The sequence below is a fragment of the Lepidothrix coronata genome, unplaced genomic scaffold (assembly GCF_001604755.1).
Source record: "Lepidothrix coronata isolate B3197 unplaced genomic scaffold, Lepidothrix_coronata-1.0 Scaffold19, whole genome shotgun sequence".
Taxonomy (NCBI): Eukaryota; Metazoa; Chordata; class Aves; order Passeriformes; family Pipridae; genus Lepidothrix; species Lepidothrix coronata.
The window spans coordinates 6,188,116-6,205,008 of record NW_016690199.1 but is presented as its reverse complement, the minus strand read 5'-3'; the positions used below and the strand labels follow the sequence as shown (position 1 = coordinate 6,205,008).

Here is a 16,893-nt window from a genome sequence, read left to right as displayed (position 1 = left end):
CCACAAAGGTAGCTGGGCTTTGGCCATGCAGAATTCCCACAGATTTCAATGGGAATTTCAGTGTTCCAGTCTGGACTCCAAGAATGCATTGCTGGACCCAGAGCTCTGACGGCTGGAGCCGTATTCAATATCAGCGTCTGGCAACACCCATTTGTAAAACAGTGACTCATTCACAGGCACAGCTTTAGAGGGACAGACAGGATGACTTTAATCATACATTTCCATTTCATTAACAAAGCTCAGTAAAAACAGATGAGCATCCTGGATGATAATAGTTGGTATTAATCTAATGACTGCAGTGATCCACTGCCACATTTAGGAATAGTTTTTATATCCTACAGAATGCATTGTTTTCATTTGCTTCAAGAACATAGCAACTAATGGGCTCCTGAGGCTAAGGACAAAATAATTGTTAAAATACCCATGAATTTTGTTTAGGGAACAGGTTTGGGTTTTTTTCTGAAAATCAGAGGCATGGAAATAAATTATAGAAAGTAATTTGAAAGAGAGAATCTTCAGAAGGACCTGAGTGATTTGGGAGTCTGGGACACCAGATAAATAAGTTGTCATTAGCACTTTCCATTCATTGTAAACAAGAGAGCAAGTGGTTTGTGCAATGGACTGTATAGGAAGAGACATTTAGTTCAGGCAGCTGCTACTGCAAGGTGCTCATTTGTCATGCCTGCACAGTCCTTTCCACAGAACAGCTGGGTTTCCATTCAAACATACAATTTTAAGTCTTTCCCACTAAAACTAGCATACATCAATCATCAGACCTGACAGAATGCATCTGAAAGCAGATTGTTTGTTAAAGCTGGACTTTGGCACTGGATTATTACTCAAACGTTCCTTTAAAAAGAATGGGCAGTCTTTAGGACACCATTTTTCTGAATCATGTCTGTCTAACCCTTCTAACATATTCAGGATGTACTTCTATGGCAGATTTGCAAACAGATCCAATTCTCTCTGCAAGTGCTCCAAGAAGCCCAGACAGAAACTAGCTCTGACTCTGAAGTCCTATAACAGCAGCCCTCTAACACTGAACCCAAGCTAATATACCCTGCTTCCCAGCAGAACCAATTAGTTCAGGCTCAGCCTCAAGTTAACGATGGCTACACAGCTTCCCATTCCCAGGCAGCTTTCATCAAGGCAGCTTGGAGTGCAGACAGAGTGAGTTCATAGAGTTCATATCTGCCAGCCAAATCCTGAGTAGACATACCTTCAGTGACTCAAGCAGTTAGGAGTAGAAAGGCAGGATGAATCTTGTGCAATATTCTCACAGTCCAATAAAGGCTGGCCTTGCTCACTAGTTTGAAAAGCCTATCGGAATATGGAAACTTCCTTTGCTTTCTGGACTGATATAACTTACTTTGTGTATCAAAACTCCTCCTTGTTGACACTTTCCCAACTTGACAGTAAGTCTTGCTCCACCAAGAAGACTGAGTGCTCTCCTGCGCAGAGGCACATGTTCCTTCAGGATTCCCTTCCTCAAGAAAATATAAAATCAACATGTGCTCAACCAAACTCTTTTCATTAATTTAATTTCCTACATTCTGCAAGGTGACAGGTCCCCAGGGAACACCAGCTCCTCACAAAGTGTTACTCAGTGACGAGACAGACAGATTTGAATTCAGCATTGCAATCTGAAATCCCTCTGATTAAGATCATGGCACACAGCCAACACATGAGATTTCCTACAACTGCACCCAGCTGAGAAATGAGATAAAAATCTGATGCTTTGATAGAATTACACTTTCTACAAGGCACACAAATCCTATTGCTTTATCTTTTTATAGTAAAAAAGCATAGAGAATTAAAAACTGGTTTGCTTCTGAATCTTATTCAGTTGCACCTACAGCCCCAGTCTCCTGTGCAGTTCCACCATGTGTCTTACTCACCTTTCAAGATCTCAGGCTAATTTTCCCCTGCCATTTTTATAGCAAAACACTTAACAGTAAGTTTGTCTGCTGCCTCTACCTAGTGCATACCTGCATACCTAGGTTAATGCCCCAAATTAAGTGGAAACTACCTTGAAAATCTGCAACACTTCTGATCTCAGCTTGCATAAGGAGTCAAGTCTAAGACAGAAAATTCATACAAGCCAGTTCTCTCTATCCTTCCAAATAGGTTTTCTGCTGTCTTCTCAGTTTCCTCTTCTACCATCCCCACACACGTAGGCAAAAAGGTCCCCTCATAACAGAACTTCATCATGGTTACATTTTATGAACTAAACCAAAATACCTGTTTGACATTTCAGCCACAGCTCATCTAATTTTATTGTTTGTTGACCCCAATAAGTCATTCATTTACCAAATAATCTTAGCAATCAGGCATCGTTTTTCAGTAGTATATTTGTCCAGATTCATTATTGTCCACACAATTACCTGTAGTTCATTTATTATTTATATTTTTAGATCATAGGGACAATTTCTCCAGGCTTATACAACACTTCTAGTTGGGCAACACCAACCTGACAACACCTCTTTCTGCTTTTCACAGAAACTCTTCAATCAGGACTGCAGCATCCGTGCATATCCTAACTTTTGCATAACTTTGTCTGCTAAGCCTCTAATATTCACTTACATGTGAGTTTGTAATTTCCAATTTGTTTTAGACAGAGCCTGTAGCTGTTCACCTGATATAGTAAAATCTGTCTAGCCATTAGGACTAGCAATGGTGTTAAGACATTGTGATTTTCCTGCTTTGCTTAATGCATTTTCTACTGTATCTCTTGATTTCAGTCAACTTCTGCTAATATTTTCCTACCAACCTGGGCAGCAAGGTAGTGGCAGGTCTTGCTGCGGCAGCATAAAAATATCTCTCATTTTGACAATAAACTAACAGGTGGGAAAATTTAGGTGTGCAAACTCTTTGAACACATGTTATGTCTATTTATTCTTCATATGCTCTGAGGAAGCCACCCAGGAACACTAATCAGAAAATGTGCAATAAATATAAAGAAAAAACACCCAAAACTGTTAATATTCTACAAATATGTGCTTACTGGTTGGAGAAAAAAACAACACTACCTTCTTTTTTTACTGTCCTATTTAGCTCTTTCTTTTCTCTTGCCTCAGTTAATACTAAAAGACCTGTGATGATGAAAGCATGATGTCTGTGACACTCTCATTCATGGTCCCGGTGCAATACACATTGATCTCCTGCATGTAAACATCTTCCTCTGTTGTACAAGCTGAGAAACCATCTAGCCTATGGCTACTTTGCCAAAGGAACTTTCTCTTTACTCAGCTCCTGGCTTAATAACAATGATGTCACTCAGCATTTTAATCACAGTTTGTTGTATGTAGCCCATTGTTTATGTGCAGCACTATAAGGTGTGTAACACATACTGTCTCTTGCTTATTTTCATAAGCTGAAACTAATTAATGTCATTTTGCATGCCAAGGATAAGAGGACAGCTGGAAACTATCAAGGAGAAATGCAAGCGGTACATGAGCTGTTTCTTCAGTCAGCTGTTTCACTGCCCAAGGCACACACACGCACTCACAGCTTCCTCTCTCAGGTCCAGTCCTGCTCTAGCTCTGCCCCTGTCACTCAGAGTTCAATATAATTACCCCAGCTTTACAGTGGCATAACAGAGAACAGGCTTGGCCCCAAATATCCTATTGGTAATTCAAACGTGCCTGTTGTATCAAACCTTGATACTGAAAGCCTTCTGGGGACATAGACAATCAGGATAAAATAGCAATTAATACTACATGATTGCCTTAGAGTATACTCAGAAGTCTTTTACAATTTCCAAATAAATGTCCACATGCTCAAGCCACAAGTCTTGGCCTACATTCGTCATCAATAGACATATCTTTGTCATATCTCCTGGAGGCCAAACACAGGGTTTGTCCTGACCATGAGGAATAGAAGCAGAGAATTGAGGTTCACTGCAAATGCCATCTTACTGGTCTTCATTTTCTGTGACAGTACACAGGCCTGGTAACAGTTATCCAGAATGCTTCTGCTGACCGCAGTTTCTGGGATAGTTCTCCCTCACTTAACCCTGAACCTTTCACATACACATGAAGATAAACACCCAAAGTTCTACATGCTAAGACTTAAGCAAACACATTTTGTGCCAGATGGCATAGGCCAATAACCTGCAAAAGTCCACACCCACACAGAATTACACAATGGACCACACGTAATTTGGAGTATGTCATTTGCCTATCGCCGAGAATTATCAAGATCAGTCATTTCCAGAAACAGTTTGCTGGTCTCAACGGATCAGTTACACTGCATTTATTTTTGCTCTAAGCAATACCTTCTATGCCAGTCATTCATACCAATTTGGGAGTTCACCCAGATCCATCCCTAACCCTTTTCCAGGTCCTCAAGCTCAATAACATTTAATTCACCAAGTGGAATTCCTCTGGCTCTTTTCTGCAATCCTAATTTCAGCTTTGTCCTGATGAGCTGCCAGAGACAGAGTCTACTCCACAGGGATCTCAAATTCTACAGTCCACTGCAGCCCAACACTACATGACAGCAAATCTTTCAAAAGAAAGAAAAGGCTCCACAAAACATTATTGGAGGTCTAACACTTCAAAATGTGAATTCGTACGTCAGTTGTAACATGTTCAAACTTCGACACTCAGCTAACGCACAGACCTCTTCTGAGTCAGTGCTCCACAAAGGCTTAGCACGAGGTACCTACCTGATATCTTGGGTATCAGCTTTAATCTATTGAATGGCAAGTGGGTTGAGTCAGAAAAATCAGCACTCCAGGCAAGAGTGACACAAGAACTTTCCTCCATGCACAGTAAACAATACACCATTTAACTGATACCCTCAGTGATTCCTTCAGAACAGATACAAAGAATAGAAGTGAATTTCCAGGAAGTAGCTCCTGAACTCATCCAGAATATAAAATTACAAGGTATTTTGTAGATTTTCAACTGACATCAGAAAGGCCCAGCTAACAATCCAATTAATCTCAAAACAATAACAGCCCTTAATCTAACATATATCAGCAAATTCCTGTTTCTCCCTTTTCTAACAAAAATAACAACACTGTAGTTGCCAGTGCATTAATAAGATCCTATTTCTGCTCCAGAGACTGAATCGAACCTTTGTTCTTCACAGCAAAGGATTAAGAAGGTTGCTATTTTGGTAATGAGATGTGGAGAGGTACTTACTTTGCAGCTGAGACCCAGGCTGGATGCCTGAAAAAGGAATAAACTCTGTTACCTCAGATGAACTTTATTTGTATAATCAGTATATCAAACTCTGTTAGTGTGATGCATATCATTAGCAATAAATAGAGACTATTCGTGAGTAATTACAATTTGATAGAGTGTTTAAGCTCATTTACAAAATATGTCTTATGTTGTAGATAAAATCATGAATGTAGATTTTAAGATAGCAACATACGCACACAAATAAGGAATTAGAAGAAGAAAAATTACTTACTTTCTAGGCAGCTTATTGGTCAGCTTCTTCTTTTTTTTCACACAGAATCTAATTTTTTTCTGGATATCTCACCTCTTTCAACAAGAACATCATGGAGAAACACTGTCATAAAGAGACACAAGAAGGAAAAAAGTGTCAGAAAAACAGCACATGGACAGGGACAAATAGGAGAACACTCTGAAAAGATCAAATCATAGGACACAGATCCAAGTGCTGAGGCACCAACTCAGTGCCCAAAATGATTGAGAAAACTGTTTGTGAGGCTGGAAAAGGAAGCAGTGACCTGTGAAAATGAAACCAACTTCATGAAAACATTAGTCATACAAAAAATATGTTGTTTATAGTTATCATAACAACATTTTTATTAAACAAACATGTTTGGTATATAAAGTTGTTGCAAGTAAAACATTGCCAAAGGACTAGGGTAGGTAAGGTAGTGTGGTTAGAACCTGGCACCACTGCATAATTACATAGGGATCAACTTCTTGCACTTAGAAATGGAAATGTTTGGGGCTTACATCAGAGGAGGTCCAAATTTCTAAATGAAAAGTATTTTTGTAACAAAATCTAGGAGCATCTTCAGATATAGCAAACACAAACAGAAGTGAAGAAAAACAGAGTCTCACCATTTCTTTTTCATTCTGCCTATTGGCTGTTGACGTGATGAAGTACTTTGAAAATATGACAAACATTAAACTATTTACTAACTCTCTTTTCCAGTCTATCAGGGCAGTGTATTTTAAACATATTTTTTAAAGATCCACCATGATGCAAAACAACCCCAGAAACAGGCAGAATGTCAGAGGGAAATTGCTCCATTGGTCATTGCTGATATCCTCTGGGAATGATGTTTTATGTCTGACAAAACTGCATGATTATCTGCATCTGATGATTTCTCCTTTTCTAATGAACAGTAAGAATAGAACACTAACAATCTATAGGGGTTCAGATATATCTGACAGCGTAGTTGCCGGATTCCATAGGGAAACAAATCTTATACAGATAAGCTTTGTCTTCATGAGTGGTCACATGCATATTACCCCTTCAATAATTTTTTGGACACCATCACCAATTTCAACTATATCTAATAAAAGCAGACACCTCAGAAACAATTAAGTTCTTAACATGCTGCAGGAAAATTGTTGGATGGGTGAACAGGATGGCCTTAAAAGTGGTCCCAATAGATAAAAGGCTTCAGTGTGAACATAACCTACTAGGCTTAAGAGAATCCACTAGTATTGAGCCATCAGGAATTTCCTAGTTACTGAAAAATCTACTGTTGGAGCTCATGGCTTGTTGGAAAACCAGAGAATCCAGTGCCATAGAAAACAACACCTTATTCATTCTGAGCTCCGAGTAACAGTTTTTCAAATTGAACATGAGTAGAAAAGAAATTGTGCTCACAAGTTTACATTTGCAGGTAACATTTTAATCAAACATGAAAGAATTGGGCTCAATGCAGATGCGACAGAGGAATATTTTTTGGCCTGTAAAACACAGGCAGTCAGAAGGTACAAATAAACAGTCCTCACTCCTTGAGTATACAGAACATGTTAATTTTCTTTTACATTCTCCAGCAGGTTAACTAAACAAAAGATCTATTTACAGCAGAAAAAAGACAAAGTTCTTCAAGGACTGACATCTGAGTATCATTGTGAATTTATGACAGGAAGATCTATTCGCTGAAACTTTCACTTGTATTGTCTCCAGAAACACTAATATTAAGAATAATTTTAGATTTTAAAATAAGTCCTTCTTTGAGTATTTTCATTTTCATATCGTAGTAGAAGTGCTTTGTAACTCAGGTGTTAACTTTCACTAAAAAGTCTTAAAGGCCCTAAACCCGAAGCTGGATCCACATCGGTTCAACTCTGACAGGTCTCAAAGACAGCTCTGCTTACAGAAAAGAAAAGGATCCCATCCATGCAAGTCAGGGAACTGAAATTTGATATGCAGATTTTGCATAGACATCCCTAACACTTAGGTATTCAGCCACCTAATGGAAATTCTTTGGACTAATCCCTAGGGGGAAGAGGCATTGTGGTTGAACAAGATGGTTGAATAAGAAATTCTGGAAGTGGCAGTTTCATTAGGGAGAAAAAAAAAAAAAAAGCATATTTGAAAATTAAATACAGAAAATTTGGCTGCCATATGGCATGGGGAACTCAAATGGAAAAAAGTATCTTCCATGCTTTTGCTTTCTTTCTGATAGCTGACTATGCCTGCCCCATGCAGCCTATAGACAAAAAAAGGGCTGAATGGACACCTGCAGGAGGAGGGAAATATTCAGCTGGGTGAGAGCTTTAACATCTGGCTTCAGTTTCCAAAAGTACAATCTGAGTTCTGATGGATGGAAAAATGGATGAGTGAAGGGATGGATGGATACACAGATACATGGATACACACACACATTTTTCTTTTACAATGCAAAAATCTTCTTACAATCACCTGAAATGCTCTCTCACTCTGTGCATAGTATGGCTACAGACTCAGGCATTTCTATGACAATAGCCTTCAATGTTTAAATTATGTATTATCTCAGACTTCAAGATTTCACAGAAGTGTAAAACAATTAAGCCTCTGTATTTAAATGAAATGGTTTAGTGATCAGCAGCCTTTCTGCAGCATAGTTAGCAGATCCCTCAAGTCTCTCTTCCCCAAATATATAGGTAATGCCAAAGTCAAAAGTAAAAGAATATGCCTGCTGTGTCATTCTTGGTAACCGGGAAAGGCCCAGGGTTCCAGACACCAGTTAGAGGTTTTACCACCTTCAGAGCAAAGAAAATGCAAGTTAAATGTAACTTCTATTTATATGTATAAATAGGATAACCATAGCCTTAGTGACCTTTTACAGAAGCTGCAGAGGCAATGCACCAGTGCTCACTGGGTCACAGAGGGAGAGGGACAGACATGGCCCTCGGTACTCTGCACTTGCAGTAGTTTGGGAACACTGGCAGGAGGCATCCTAGGTCCTTCTTCCCTTGAACAGTCACTGTAAAATCAACAGGTGTTTAGAGTGCCCAGACTTGCTGAAAATGAAGCCATGGTTGTCTCGACTTGGGCAACCACACTTAGAAGCAATTTTTGAAAAAATTTTTTCCCTGCCTGCAGGGAAATGAGGGTTAGAGCAAAGCTGTCCTAGCTCCCGGGCCTCACACGGAGGCAGCTCTTTGACTGTAGGACTCCTTTTTCCCTCACTTCCCCTAGTCCTTTGCAGTGAGGTGGGGCCAGAGGGAGGCATTTTCAGCCTTCAGAGGACCTTTATACTGTATTAAAAATATGGTTTCTTTAATGTTTCCTTTCTCAAAAGTAGTAATATAAACTAACTGAGTGTGCTCTTAGGAGAGCTTTTGGCAAGGGTGTGGGACAATCCTGTGCCAAACCTCATCTTTGGCATGAAGAAATAAACAGACTGTGGTTCTGCAAAAAGACAAAACTTTTGGAAAGCCTTTAGAATATTTCTCATAATGAAACAGTGGGGGGGTAGTTTTCTTGAAATTCTGAATACTCTCCAGAATACAAATCCAACCTTTAAATGTTTTGGTCTCTTCAATTATGAACTGAGTTTGTTCACTAAAAAAAAATGAAACAGTTAAAAGATGAATGACAGATAGGCTCTGATTTTGAACAGACCTCATTAAGGCTATTTCCATACCATTTCACCTGTCTAGAGTAAATAAAAATATTGTGTCAGATAAGAATGAAATTATTCTCATCACTCTATATTACAGAAAGGGAAACTGAGATTGAAAGATCATGTGCTCTGTCTGCCTAAAGCCACAAAGGATTGACTGCCCAGAATAGCAGTGCCAGATTAGTTTGCTCTAGACTCTGGCTGTTGAAACCTGTGTTTCTCGATGATGTTCCCATTCAGGATACCTGAACAAGAATATCATAAAAAATATGGGAAAAAAGGTCTGGTCTTGGATTTTATTTCTGGATGCTCCCAATAATTTTCCAAAGTAAATTGAATGGCAATGTAGATTGTACAGAGGATTTAGAAGAAAAGCAGTCTCAGTATTTCACAAATATTTCAGTAAAAGGGTCCTGACAATGAGATTTCTCATTAACATCACACTTTAGAGAAAAATGCAGCAAGTCAATTAAAAGTCAAGAAGAAGCCCAACACCTTTATATTATTTTGATTTATTACCTGAAATCCTGCTGTGATATAGAGTGGATCAACCTCCCATATTTAGCAAATTAGGTTTATCACACGTAGGTCTGAAACACACTTAGATGAAGACTGAGTATTCAAAAAGCTACTGTGCTTTGCCAATACACACAGAATCATGTTGGACTGCCCAATGTATCATGAGTGTTATTAAAAGAAACTAAATACTTTAAGAACAACTTTAAGAACATTTTAATAGTATTCTTTTTTGATTTTGGGTGGAAAGGGAGGTTGTTCTCTTCCTTTTAAGGATTATTTTTTCTAAGTACATATCTAAATCCTACTTAGTTCTGTTTAACTCCAGCCTTGTAAACCCTTTGTGTGTTTCTTTTGCTCTCAAGCTTCTTTAAACACTTTTGTATCTCTCCTTCCAACAAGGATTTTGCTGCATTTTTCCTCTTTGTGCTCTCAGAAATCAAGTCTCTGACTATTATTCGGAGAACTTCTCCCTTACACATCCAACTCCTCTGCTGTAGGCAACAGAAAGGTTTCAGAATTAATAACCTATGAAAAATGAATGAGACAATTCTCAACTCGTGTAGCTTTAAAGTTCTCTGCTTACTCCAGCAGATATCTCTGTAGGGGATTCATTCATGCCAGATCTTCAGCTTTTCTCTGCAATAATGACAATAAGAGAAAAATGTTTAAATATAGATGCCAACATTTTGATGTCACCACAGGATTGTTCAAGCTGGAGCCAGCACCCTGATGGAGGTCACTCTAGACCTTGATACCAGTCTGTCACTTTGAGAAAATGGACATACCTCAACTCCACAACCCTCCATTACAGCTACATAGTTGACATTTTTTTCAAGCACATCACTGCAAGAAGCAGTGGTTGAGTCCAAAGCTTCAAGAATTTCACTAAAGAATGTATCAGTATCTGGTTATGTAAAGGCCTTTGGTTAAAGAATACATAAACTCCAAATACCACCGAGGCTTGTGGTTTGAATTTTCGAGGGTTTTGAGTTTAGGAATTTATATCGCATCTTACTGTGAGAAAAGAGAAAGCAAAAACAACTGAGAAATTGTACTAGTCCACTGAAAACTCAGAGCCATATGCTGTCATATGCCACAATAATAAACAAAAGGTTCATGTAGGACAGAAAGACAGGCTGTGACCTCCTTTCCACTAATTATCACAAAGCTGTTTGCTACATTTTTATAAATGCTTTCCTATTTTCACACTTAATACACTTTGTATTAATGTGGCTCCCCCTCATTATTTAGACCCCAGGTTGATCAGTCCAACCTCTGATGTATGTCCAAGTGCTTCCCAACAGAATTTAGTACTTCTTATGCAGGAAGGCGAGAAGCTTTTCTTTAAAAATTTCCTCCTTATTTTCATCATAATTCACTGCAGTGTCCGTAGACATGATGCTACTATACTGAATAGGGCAAGATGGGGGTTTTTTAAGTTTAAGATGCACATGGCGACATTTTAAGTTGTAAGTGATCCAGAAGCACTACTGAAGAGGTATTTCCTGTAAGTAGCACTATAAAATCAGTGGTTATTTAAAGGGGACTAACAAAACAAGAGTGTGGAAGTGGTTGACCTACTGAGAGGTGTAACACGAAGATGGCATGAAGCCAAGAGCAGAAGACAGCTGCATAGTACATTAAGAAGCAGGACGCTGTGGATCAGGCTGGATTTATACAATAAAAAGAGAAAAGGTTCAGTTGTGAAGAACTTCTCCTGCATGGGTGAGAAAGCTCAAGGCAATATTTTCAACTGAGTAAGAACTAAATGATGAAGGAGAATTCCAAGGCCTGATCCAAGTTAATGAAAAAGGCTTTACTGACCAGGCTCCCGATTACATGATGAAAAGCCCAAGTCTTACAGTGAATTCAGGCTCCAGCAGAGTCAGGTAAGCTGCTGGTGTTCAACTGAAATACAAATGTGAAAAGGATGTTTATTTCACAAATACTTGCTAGACAAAGCTTCATGGCCTATCAAACACATACACTGAAATACACAGGCAAGTACGACTTCCATTGCAAAAACATCTTCAAGGTAATGTGCATGCACAGTAGCTCTGTGGACTACAGCTTGTGTTCACTCCACTGACCTCATTCTCATCCATCTATGTTTAATGTAGCCCATCACAGCAACTGAGTTCTTTACTTGCTAAATACACAATGTGGATACATTTTGGCTTTTTCTAAATTGTAAATTCACAATTTTTTTTCAGGATAAAAAGGTGAGTTTTATGCAAACTTCTTTCTTAGCAGATGATTGAAAACACATTTTAAATATGTTTGTCTTCTATTTAATAAAAAAAATATCAGCAGATGTTTTTTGGATGAGCTACGTTGTTTATTATTTTCCTAAGATGTCCAAAACATGATACTCATTTAACCCCTAGAGTAGTGACACAGAAATTACATTATGTGCATCATACTTCAAATAATAGTCACTCCTGCTGTTCTTTAGACATTTGGGGCTTAATTTGCAATTATTTGCATTTATAGAGCAAAGCTATACAATAGAAATGGGAACACATCTCCTAAGTTGATACAGAATTAATTTTCAAAGGGTGACATGCACCAAAAATCCTATTGCGTGATTAGTACAAACATGTAAACAAAAGAATGAGGAACAGCGTTGTCTGCTAATGGATTTTCAGTTATGAATTTCCATTGTTACAACATGTGATTAATTTACATGTTCAAATTAAGTCTCCATTTTTGCATGTTTAATTATGAGGTATTTAAAAGCATGGATGGGTGTATTTGATTATGAGCAGCATCTAGGAAAAAGCTTTGCACTCGTAATTTGCTTGTCCTGGTTTAAAATGTTCTCATTACATCATGGAATGAACAAGTTAAAAAAAGGAATGTCTCTGTTCCCAGCTAACAATGCACACAAGTCAAGAGCTCTCCTCCTAATATTTCCCAGAAGGATGTGCATCAGAGGTATCTTTCTGACAAATGAATGGCAGAAGGAATCTGTGAAAACAACAATGTGTCTTTGGAGAGTCCAGTAGTCCGCATACTGTGGATGCCATTATTTAATCTCATTTTAGAGTTCCTCATTTCCAAAAAATTCAGACAACCCTAAATTTTAGTGGGATTTCCATTTCATGTGTCTGTGCCATGCACAAACAGCTCTAGGGACTACTGCTACAATTTTCCTAGTAAAACATGAGGGTCCAACTGCAAAGGAGGGCTTAGGGTTGTCAAATAACCAGTTTTTCAGTTAAGCTGCCAAGCCAAACAGTTGAAAAAGAATGCTGGTTCAAACTGAATCGAATTCAAAACTTTTCCAGGTTTCCACATTAAAATCACTACCACTCCCACCCAGCCCACTGTACTTCTTTTAACGTGGAATGTTCCCCGTGTCTCATTAGGAAACATTTTTGGAAAATGCAAATATTTGGTAAATGCAAACATAAAAGACAAGGAAATACAATACAAGATACATACAATTGTTGCAAAAGGATTGTTCTCTTTGACTTTTTATATACAATTCACTCTTTGCTATACTAAGAAATTCTTCCTGATGTGTTGACTGCAATATGGTTTGCCGCAGCTTCCAAAGTGAATGCCATTAACATCAGCTTGAAGAATCATTCTTACTCTATTGCTCATTGACTACAAACTATCACTGAAGTATTTTGCATCAAGTGGCTTATTGGACCAGTTTTATTTTGGAATTATACAAAAAGTAATTGCTAGGATACTCACATGAGTTAGGAACACAAATTCAAACTCCTGTATTGATTGGAGAGTGCATGGGTTTGAATTAGGACCTGCTTTTCCTTGTGTGGCTGTTTTCTGGAGGATTGTGAGGCAGGTTCTCACCCCTTGCATTGTAAATGGTTCACTTTGCATGCAGCACCGAAATGGCCATGATCAAAACTGAGAACATCTTTACAGCCAGTTGACTAACACACGCCCCTAACAGAGAGGGCATCAGTCCCACAGACTACTCCTCTGAAGAAAAAAGGTTAAAAAGGAGTAACTGAGAACACATTGCAGTAGACCTCACTGTTGCTAATTGTTCATGTCCTGTCCTAAGAGATAGGACAGCAGAATCTAAATACCCAGAGCAGAGGACAGAATTTAACCATGGCATCCATCATTGCAGACAGGAGGTAGAAGGTCTGCCTGCCTTCCCATTGCTGCCAGTACTCTCAGATTAAATTTTCTGGTAGATAAGAATCAAATTACCATAAATAATTTGCTCGATGCCAAAAGTGACCTTTTTTTGACACTAATTTTTTCTCTTATTATCCTAGAAGATAAACACACACTTTAGAGACAGAACAAGTTCTTCAAACAGGAATATCCCAGCAAAGAAAAAGTCTGGTAAATGTAATAGCAAGCTCTTCTAGATAAAAATCATTATATACTATGAATAGAGTTGACCACACATATACTCATTGGAGTACATGTATTTGAAAATGCTTATATGCCTGAAACCTCAAGATACTGCAGCTCAGATCAGCTGCCCACTTTACAGAAAGGTTCTGGAGAAAATCCAGTCTTCATGCCATTCCCATTCATTTCTACACTCTGTGCTCTTTTCTGCATCTTGGTACTATTTCAACAAGGCATTTGCTGAACAAGCAGCAAAATATAGTGTTAAATACTTGAATTCATGAAAGTTTGTGGAGGAATGGCCCTTCTGTTTGGTAAGCATCTATAAAGATGCCATAGTCATAGAATTACATAATGTAAGGGGTTGGAATGGACCTTAAAGATATTAGTCCCAACCCCCGGCCATGTGCAAGGATACCTCCCACTAGACCAGGTTCCCCAAGACCTTACTGAACCTGGCCTTGAACACTGCCAGCATTGGGGCATCTACAACCTTCCTGGGCAACCTGTTCCAGTGCCTCACCACTCTCACAGTAAAGAATGTCTTCCTAAATCTAACCTAAATTTTCTCTCTTTCAGTTTATATCCCTCATTCCTTGTCTTATCACTACAGTTCCTGACAGTGAGGTCCTCTCCAGCTTTCCTGTAGGACCCCTTCAGACACTGGAAGGTTGCTATGAAGTCCCCACACAACCTTCTCTTCTCAGTCTGGACAGCCCCAGATTTTTCAGCCTGTCTTTCAGCTTGCTCCAGTCCTCTTTTCATCTTTGTGGCCCTCTCTGGACTTGCTCCAACAGTTCCATGTCCTTCTTATGTTGAGGACATGTCATGGTTTGAGAGCTCCAAAATACAAGTCCCTAGTCCAAGCCCCCTCCCACATCTCAACCCAATGTGAGATGGGTTTTCCAGACACTACACAAGACTCAAAAATGGGGGAAGGGAATATATATTACATAAATACTACAATACATTACATACAATCTTAGCTATCTCTACCATGACAAAAAAAAGTATTTACAATGGATCAAATGTCTTCTCCCTTCCAAATAAAAGTCCAGGAGGGAAGAAGGAAAAGATCCCTTTCCACTCTCAGAGCAGCAGTCTCTCTAGGGCAGCAGTCTCTCTCTTTCACTCTTCCATGCAGCAGCTGTAGCTGGATCTCTGCCAGTACACACAAGGAGTTATCCAAGCCCCTCAGCCCGTCATCTTCAAGTGAGGGTCTTCTCTTCCGTGGACTGCATAGCAGGGACAAAACTCGCTTCACCACGTCATATCATGGAGTGTAAGACCCCCATGAAGGTCCCTTCCTCAGGGGATTCACCCCCTGAGTCAGAACATCTCGGGCATCTTTCAGTTGAAGGCCTTTGCCTCAAGAGTTCTATCAGAGCTTCTGTGCTCTGATCTCAGGCCGCTAGCTTAGCTTGGCAGCAGCGGCGAAGGGGGGCCAAGGTCACCCCTCTGCATTCCTTTGGCCGTCCTGGTCCAGCTTTCCAGGACGCCTGAGCTTTTCAGCTCCCCTCTGCAGTGCTACTGCACTTCACACCTCCCTTCTAGGAGGGGTCTCCAAGGAGTTTGGGGTCTGTTTTGTTCAGTTCTCACCTCAGCTTTCTCTCTCTCTCTGTGTAGAGCCTAGTTCTCTGCTGCCGGTTCTCTCTCGGCTCTCTCTCTCTCTCCTTCCAGGAGTTCTCTCTGTGTTGCTGCATGCCTGTCGTTGTTGCTTGGTCTTATCTCTTCTGGCTCTCTGCCACCGTTTCTCTGGTCAGTGCAGTTCTGCCACTGCTGCTGCTGCTGCTGCTGACGGTGGAGAAGCATCCCCCAGTTTTCTAACTACAGGTACTTAGCCCAGTCTTACACTGTTCCAAGTCCCTGTAGCCCCCAGCCGGGGGCTGGGGGAGGCCCAGCCCCCAGTGGGGCTGCTGCTGCTTCTCCTCGTGGCTTCACAACATGGCTACCTCTTCAACAACAGCTACAACTACTTTCTCTTCCGTTCTACTTGTGATATGTTTATATTTTGCACAAGTGCTCATTGGGTAAAACCTCAAGGGTTACCATCCCCTGGGGTTTTACCATTTTATAACTCCAGGGGAAAAACTGTTTCCCACCACCACAGGACACCAGAACTGTATACAGAACTCCAGGCAGGGTCTGGAGCAGAGCAGAGCAGAGTAGAGGGGAAGAATTGCTTCCCTCGACCTACTGGCCATGCTGCTTTTGATGTAGCCCAGGGCTCTTGGCAGTGACAGCAGTAGGAAAATACATTGTAAATACATTTATAAAACACAATTATTTCTAATATGACAGAGAATCAATACTGAGCATTTTCAGGTAATCCTAGTCACTCACATTTGCTGAATAACTGGATGAATCATAGCAGTCCCTGTGTCAGAAGGCACACACCCTAACTTCACAGGATCACAGAATCTCAAAATCAATCAGTTTGGAAAAGACCTCAGAGATCATCGAGTCTAACCGTTAACCTAACACCACCTTGTCAACTAGATGCCATAGGTATGTAGCTGAGCTTGTTGAAATTTTAATTCCAAGTATGCTTTTTCCAGGAAGAGACAGAGAAAAATCTGTTAGAAACAATTAAAACCCAACATCATCAGCCATATATTTGGCAACATTTTCTTTGAATGTACCAAATAACTACGAAGTGACACCCTACCTTCAGCATCACAGGTTGAAAGGACGACAGATAGAAATTTTACGAAGTAGAAAGGTTTTCTTCACAAAATGCCTTTTAGAAAATGACAAACTGAATTAAACCAAGAAATGACATTTTTACTCAAGTAGTGGAGATTAGAAGGAAATATATATAAAAGAAAAAAAAAAGTGAAAGTAGTGGGGGTTTTTGTTTGAAATTATTAACACATGGAAACATTTCTTTTGAAATTGCATGGAATTGAAGTTATTTTTAAATGTTACTGAATACACTTTAATTTCCTTTGTTCTCTTTTTGATGGAGGCTT

The 16,893-nt window shown here is 39.5% G+C and overlaps 1 long non-coding RNA gene across 1 annotated transcript in view; it reads right to left on the bottom strand.

Annotated features, from left to right (window-relative positions):
* Positions 1–5,531, bottom strand: part of LOC108493726 — a 42,487-nt gene extending 36,956 nt beyond the window's left edge. The window contains exons 1-2 of the long non-coding RNA XR_001873571.1: positions 5,425–5,531; positions 5,151–5,177 (exon numbers count right to left, since the gene is read on the bottom strand). This is a non-coding gene — a long non-coding RNA (uncharacterized LOC108493726). The remainder of the gene's footprint in view (positions 1–5,150; positions 5,178–5,424) is intronic.
* Between the last annotated feature and the right edge of the window lie 11,362 nt (positions 5,532–16,893).